Consider the following 6,869-nt stretch of genomic DNA (forward strand, 5'->3'; position numbering starts at 1 on the left):
CATACATCATCGAAACACTGAACCCAGACTTATTACTTTCACTGAATCACTGTGCTTTGGCTTTTCCTCAATTGTTTGATTAATATTCCTAATTTCTTTATTTTATGATATTTTTGCGATGATATGCTCATCATAATTTACATGGTTAATTATGATTCAACTTTAAAAATTTATTGAAATATTAATATACTGGTACACTTTAAAAGTTTTCAAATATTTATATATGCTGCCAACAAAACAAATTAACATTTTTTTTGTGTGGGTTGTGTGGGTTTGCTTAGGGATATTTGGATAAGATCAAATAAATATAAAACAAGAAGCACGCTCGCCGTTCATATATATATATATTATAGAAGATCTCAATAGACTAAACTTTATTATAGCATTATAGCATGTAGCACTTATCATTTTAATATGGTACATGCTGTGTCGGAAGATTTCTTTTAAGGAAGCATCACAACCGAGATTAGCTTGGCTGTCACCATATCTTTTAGGGGTGTTCGCGGTACGGTTTGGTTCGGTTTTTTAGAGAAAAGTCATCCGATCCAATCGTTTAATTAAGCTGCGGTTCAGTTTGGTTCGATTTTTTAATCAAAACCATCCGAACCAAACCAAACCAATTGAAATCGGTTTGGTTTGGTTTGGTTCGGTTTGTTCGGTTTTTTCAATCAACTCAAAAAAAAAACCTATCATACCATTTCACAATCATAGAACACAAATACGCAATAACTAACAAAGGTCTTGATCCAATGTTTCACAGTTATAGATAAAAAAAACTACATATTCTACTGTTTAAAGTGACTAATGTGTTAACAATTCAGCAAAACACAAACACATAAGAAAATGAATTCCTTATTTATTAAAAGACCATATACCATATATATATCCAGGCACAGGGTTCTCTGAATTCTTTGAGGCCCATAATCCAACTGGCTCTGCTCTTGCTTGTTTTCCCACTAGAATAACAACAATATAAAGTTTAGATACATAGCTTTGGCACAAAGAAATGAAGGAAACAAGAAAAAGCAGTATATCACTTACTGTTTCTAGTTTTGGACTTTTGTCATAGGCTTAGTAGTGCCATGCTAGACCCTTCTTCAGCATCATTTCCTTATCATAAAAGAAAATCAAAATGAGAAACTCAAAAGCAATCCTATGTTATATAGAGCTAAATTGAACTAACATGTATTTCTTTATTATTTAATTGTATCTAGCTACATTAATTCAAGAATGTTCCAAAGGCGACCTTGACAAATGAATGAAAAATCGAGAGAAAGTACAAACTAAATTACCTGTGCAAAAATGTCGTTATAGTAGAGATCGTTATATATATACCCAGGCACAGGGTTCTCTGGATTCTTTGAGGCCCATAATCCAACTGGCTCTGCTCTTGCTTGTTTTTCCATTAGAATAACAACAATATAAAGTTTAGATACATAGCTTTGGCACAAAGAAATGAAAGAAACAAGAAAAAGTAGTATATCACTTACTGTTTCTAGTTTTGGACTTTTTTCATAGGCTTAGTAGTGCCATGCTAAACCCTTCTTCAGCATCATTTCCTTATCATAAAAGAAAAGCAAAATGAGAAACTCAAGCAATCCTAAGTTATATAGAGCTAATTGAACTAACATGTAATTCGTTATTATTTAATTGTATCTAGCTACATTAATTCAAGAATGTTCCAAAGGCGACCTTGACAAATGAATGAAAAATCGAGAGAAAGTACAAACCAAATTACCTATGCAAAAATGTCATTATAGTAGAGATCACCGACACAACAACCATAGCAATCTTCTCCGTATACAAGGACCCTCAAAGACTTTCCTTGAACAATCTTTGTTGGTTCATTTTTAGCTTCCTTTCCATATGGAATTACACTTTCAATTCCTTATAGCAACTACATCAGCACACAAATCTCAAATACAGCATTTAATAATACACATTCAGAACCTTAACAATCAAAAACATAACTTCTCTAACAATCAGAACCTAGAACCCTAACAATCAGAAATAGTACACATTCAGAAGCTAAAACCCCCACATACAACAAACTGCATAAACAAATTCAATAATCAATAATTTCAAAAATACACTTAACATAGAACAAAACTTATTCAAACAGAAGCAGTAAAATAATTCAACAATACCAAGTCAGCAATAAATCAATAAACAGCAAGAACGTCTCCTAAAAACACCACAATCAGAACCTAGAACCCGAACAATCAGGAATAATACACATTCAAAAGTTAAAATCCCCAAATACAACAAACAGCATAAACAAATACAACAATCAACAACAATCAGCAACAAATAAATGAACAATCAACAACTGTCAGCAACAAATACATAATAGATAGAATAGAAATTTTTCAAATTAATACCTGACTTGGAGGCTCTATATCTGGTGTTCGGCGCTGGGAGGGGATGGAAGGGGCTGGTCCTACACTGCTGGGTGGCTGGTCCGGCACTGCTGGGAGGGGCTACGTTTGACGGGTCGCGCTGTTGGGAGGGGCTGAACGTCGTTGATGGGTTCACCGGTTCGCGCTGCTGGGAGGCGCTACTGAGAGGCGCTGCTGAAAGGCGCTGCTGGGAGGGGCTGCGAGGCAGTGGTTCGGCGGGATTGGGAGGGGTTGGTTCGGCTGGACTGGAAGAGGCTGTGAGGCGCTGGGAGGCGGGGCTGAGAGGGGCTGGGAGGGGTTGGGGTAATGGGGCTTCTTCGAGAGAGTGGCTGCGTTGGGGTTAGGGTAATGGGTTAGGAACGTTAGGTTATCTGATGGGAGTGGGGTGGGATAATGGTCTAATGGTTTTCATAGTTTTTAAGTTGACCGATTCGGTTCGGTTTGGTTAGGGTTTTTAATATCAAAACCGAAAACCAAATCGAACCACAGAAAAACAACAAAATATGATTTTATCGGTTTATTCGGTTTTGGATTTTTTCGATTCGGTTAGTCGATTTTGTTTGGTCCAGATCGGTTTTGAACACCCCTAATATCTTTGATTCCCTAATCCCTAATATATATGATGATGCTTTTTCTCAAATTTATTGTTTACAAATCTCCGTCTAATTAGCACATGGAATTCGTTACACAATACAATTCTTAATATAGAACTTAATATAATGAGGGATACTACTGCTTGGTTTATATATAGTATGCGTCAAACCTAACTGTTTTGATTTGATTTTCAGAATCAAAGTATTGTTTGTGGTAGGGGTGTTCAAAACCGATTCGGACCGAACTAAACCGATAGACCGAACCGAAAAAACCGAAAATCGAAATAACTGAAAACCGAAAAAACCGAAAAAAGTGATGTTTTGCGGTTTTTCTGCGGTTCGGTTCGATTTTCGGTTCTTGCCACCAAAACCTAACCGAACCGAACTGAACCGGTTCTTCCCAAAACCCTAAAATTAAAAATACCCCAACCCCACCCCCTCCAAACGCGTTACCTTGCTGCGCGAGTCCCTCCTCCCCCCATGGAAACCTAACCCCGCCCAAACCCCAGATCGGAGCCACCACATCTCGCCCACTCACCCAGACGGCCAGACCCCCCCACGGAGCCAGCCTGAGCCACCCACCTCCTTGATATTCGAAGGCCGAAGCCTTCCTCTTCCTCCAAATCTCACCTCCTTCACTCCTTGATACTGGAAGTCGAAGCCAGCCTGAGCCACCCACCCACTGCGAAGACGAAGACGAATACCCAGTCACCCACTGACCTAAAAGCCACAGGGTAGCACAGCCACGGGTGACGATCAACACAGGACCTCCGACCTCACCACCTCCGATCTCGCCGCCTCCACCCAGCAGCGTTTCTGGGTTCTGTAGGGTCACCTCACCACCTCCGACCTCGCCTCCTCCACCCAGAAAGTCTCTCACCCAGCCACCGATTCGAGTGCATATGGAGCCCGAGCCATCTATTTAGGTAAACTTTACTGATGCATTGTTGCCTTGTTGGTATTGCTGCTTGCTGGTTATTGTTCAATTTATTCAGGTTAGGGTTATTGTTGCCTCGGATCCCATGTTTTGAATCTCAACAATAGATTATTTCAAAATTTTATACTTTAGTTTAATCATCTTTTTTTGTACGTTAGGATCTAGGAGTTCAATTTTAATATAAAGATTGATAGAATTGAATAGATTTAACCTGAAAAATGATATTAGGGATCTAGTTCAATTTTAATATAATCATTAACATAATTTAACCTGGAAAATAGTTTATAAGTAATGTTTACCATTTCATGTATGTTTCATATTGTTTTTTTATTTTATGTAAAATTTTAGTTTTAACCACTTTCTTCCTCACATGAATACAGAAACGGACAAAACAATGAGAAAATAGTAAATAGTTTGCCTTTTGCTTCAGATATAGGTGAATGATTGGAGTTGTGTTTTTTTTTTTCAATTTATTTGTAGGATCAAAGTTTTGAATTTGGCTTCTAAAATAGAGGCTTTCAGTTTCTGATAGGGATCTCCAACTCCAACATGTTATCTTAGGTCACAAATTATGTAATATTAATGGGACCTTTCAGTAACAAGTTCTTCAAAATTACCAACAAACCAAAACAAAAATCTCAAATTAATGAAATTATGTTTCACTGCGATACGCAATTGTAGTTTTCAATTGCCAAGTCAGAGTGTTCAATTTGTTGGTATAATGGTATTGCTGTTTAGTGTTTAATTTGCCAAGTTCAATTTGTGTTGTTTGGTGTTTAATTTGCCAAGTTCAGATTATCAAGTTTTGTTCTGTTTGGTTTATTGCTTGTTCATTGATTTCAATTTTATGACATTGCATAATAGTATGGTAGAATTTTTTTTATTTAATTCAAAAAATCGAACAAACCGAACCAAACCAAACTGATTTTAATTGTTTTGGTTCGGTTCGGATGACCTTATAAAAAAAACGAATCAAACCGAACCACAACTTAATTAAACGATCGAATCGGATGGCTTTTCCTTCAAAAACCGAACCAAACCGCACCGCAAACACTCCTAGTTTGTGGTACAATATAATGGACCTAGATACATGAATGTAATCACTTGAAGATCACTATGTTTGGACTTTGAACTAATTAATCCGCCCAAAAAATATCATCCAAGAGATTTTGCTATAGAATTGAATATAGATATGTCACAGAGGTCGTAATTAACACATGACCATTCAAGGGAATTTCCAAAATAAAATAAAATAAAGTTTATTTTTATTCAAAGTTTTTGGATGAAAAGAACTAAGAAAATTTTAAAATCCTTTCTTTTATCTAACAAAAGTTTTAAAGTCTATTTTTTTTATATTAATGTTGTCCTTTTTTTTGATATATAGTCTATAATTAAGAGCCAGCATGTTGTCTTGAAATATAGTTACTTAATAATTAGACGTTTTTTTTGAAAGAAAAAGCGCTCAACACAATAAAGTGGAGCAGAGATCCATGAGTACAAGTACATCTCAAAATACAAGCATTACTAAATTCGCAAGAGTCACCTCAACTCCTCGTTATCTTTGGCATTGCCTCAACAACCAAAGGGAACATCACCAATCCAATCACCAGAGAGCATAAAGGACCTGTTGATGATTTCCACCACTCCTGAGCCATGATTATTGAATACCGATCATTTCTTTCTAACCAAATTGTCCAGATTACAGCGAAAAATCCAACTAACCACCTCTTTCTCTCTATTTTTCGTTGTGCAGCATGCATCCAGCTCTCAAAGTGTTGCTTCAGTGTACCTGGGATAGTCCATAACCTTCCAAGGGCGAAAAGCCATGCGCTCCACACCTGCCAAGTGAGCTCGCAGCCAATGAACAAATGAAAACCAGACTCAACAGCCTTACCGCATAATGCACAGATATTATCAAGCTGACCAATAACACCTAATCTGGATAGTCGTTCTTTAGTATTCACCCTCTCAATCAACACAAACCATGTAAACAGTTCCACCCTTTGCGGGACGAAGCCCCTCCAAACAGCACTAGTGAAGCTATAGCTAGTTATGGCCTCCGGGATGACCGAATCCTGCATCACCTTTACAAAGGAGCATGTGGAGAATGTACCAGTTCTATCAAATTTCCAAACGACCCTGTCCTCTCTCTCATTCGCAAGTGTTACTGACAGTAAAGTCTCATGGAGTTGGTTCAAGAGCTCCAGTTCCCATTGAAACAGCTGCCTCCTCCACTGGAAGTTCCATACCCACTCTAGTCCATTCCAAAACCCGTAGTTCAATGTATGTTAAACAGTTCAGTTTAATAGTTGTGAATTGGTAAAGTTTTTTTATAATCTCTGAAGACATCACATAACATCTTTTCTCTTGTATTTAGAAAGGATCCCATACTGTGCGTGTGAAACAATAAAGTTTTAAATAAGATAATTCTGTCTAAAGATAGAAGAGAAATTTAGAAAATTAAACTTTCAAAAAATTATTGAAAGAAAATTGAAACTCAAATTGGTAAATATATAAATTTTGAAGTTAAGTTATAAGTATGTACTATAAAAAATTACCGGAATAACAACCAATTTAGCGATCGATTTTTCTTGAACCATAATGTAAACTCTTTGTGCTAGCTAGAAGCAATTATATATTCGAGCCAAGAATATTTATATCAGAGTGGGATTTATTTTCTTAGCGATTTTTTTTCCAAAAATTCGAAGTCAGACCTTGCTTAAAGGGAGATGGAAACCAATCTGGTTTATCTGTTATGACATTGTTCAATTCATATTATTTTAGTCTAATAAGAACATATGTAGTTATTGATTGTGTATTAAAAAGATAAAATTGGAGTACCACGGAAGAAATATGCAGAAAATATTGTAATTTTTTTCAATGCGTACGATATGAGACTTAACACATAATTTAAAAAAAAATAAAAAATAAATTTTTTTT

The 6,869-nt window shown here is 36.4% G+C and overlaps 2 long non-coding RNA genes across 2 annotated transcripts; one reads left to right on the forward strand and one right to left on the reverse strand.

Moving 5' to 3' along the window:
- Positions 1-710: 710 nt before the first annotated feature.
- On the reverse strand, positions 711-3,259 carry LOC112711708 (uncharacterized). Its single transcript, XR_003157577.3, has 6 exons — positions 2,382-3,259; positions 1,739-1,897; positions 1,491-1,559; positions 1,293-1,393; positions 1,042-1,110; positions 711-956 (listed from the first exon to the last, which is right to left on the reverse strand). It is a non-coding gene; the product is annotated as an uncharacterized lncRNA (long non-coding RNA).
- Positions 3,260-3,434: 175 nt separating this feature from the next.
- On the forward strand, positions 3,435-6,389 carry LOC140175373 (uncharacterized). The gene is made up of 2 exons (XR_011866081.1): positions 3,435-3,918; positions 4,410-6,389. It is a non-coding gene; the product is annotated as an uncharacterized lncRNA (long non-coding RNA).
- The last annotated feature ends 480 nt before the right edge of the window (positions 6,390-6,869 follow it).

The sequence above is a fragment of the Arachis hypogaea genome, chromosome 9 (genome assembly GCF_003086295.3).
Source record: "Arachis hypogaea cultivar Tifrunner chromosome 9, arahy.Tifrunner.gnm2.J5K5, whole genome shotgun sequence".
Classification (NCBI taxonomy): domain Eukaryota; kingdom Viridiplantae; phylum Streptophyta; class Magnoliopsida; order Fabales; family Fabaceae; genus Arachis; species Arachis hypogaea.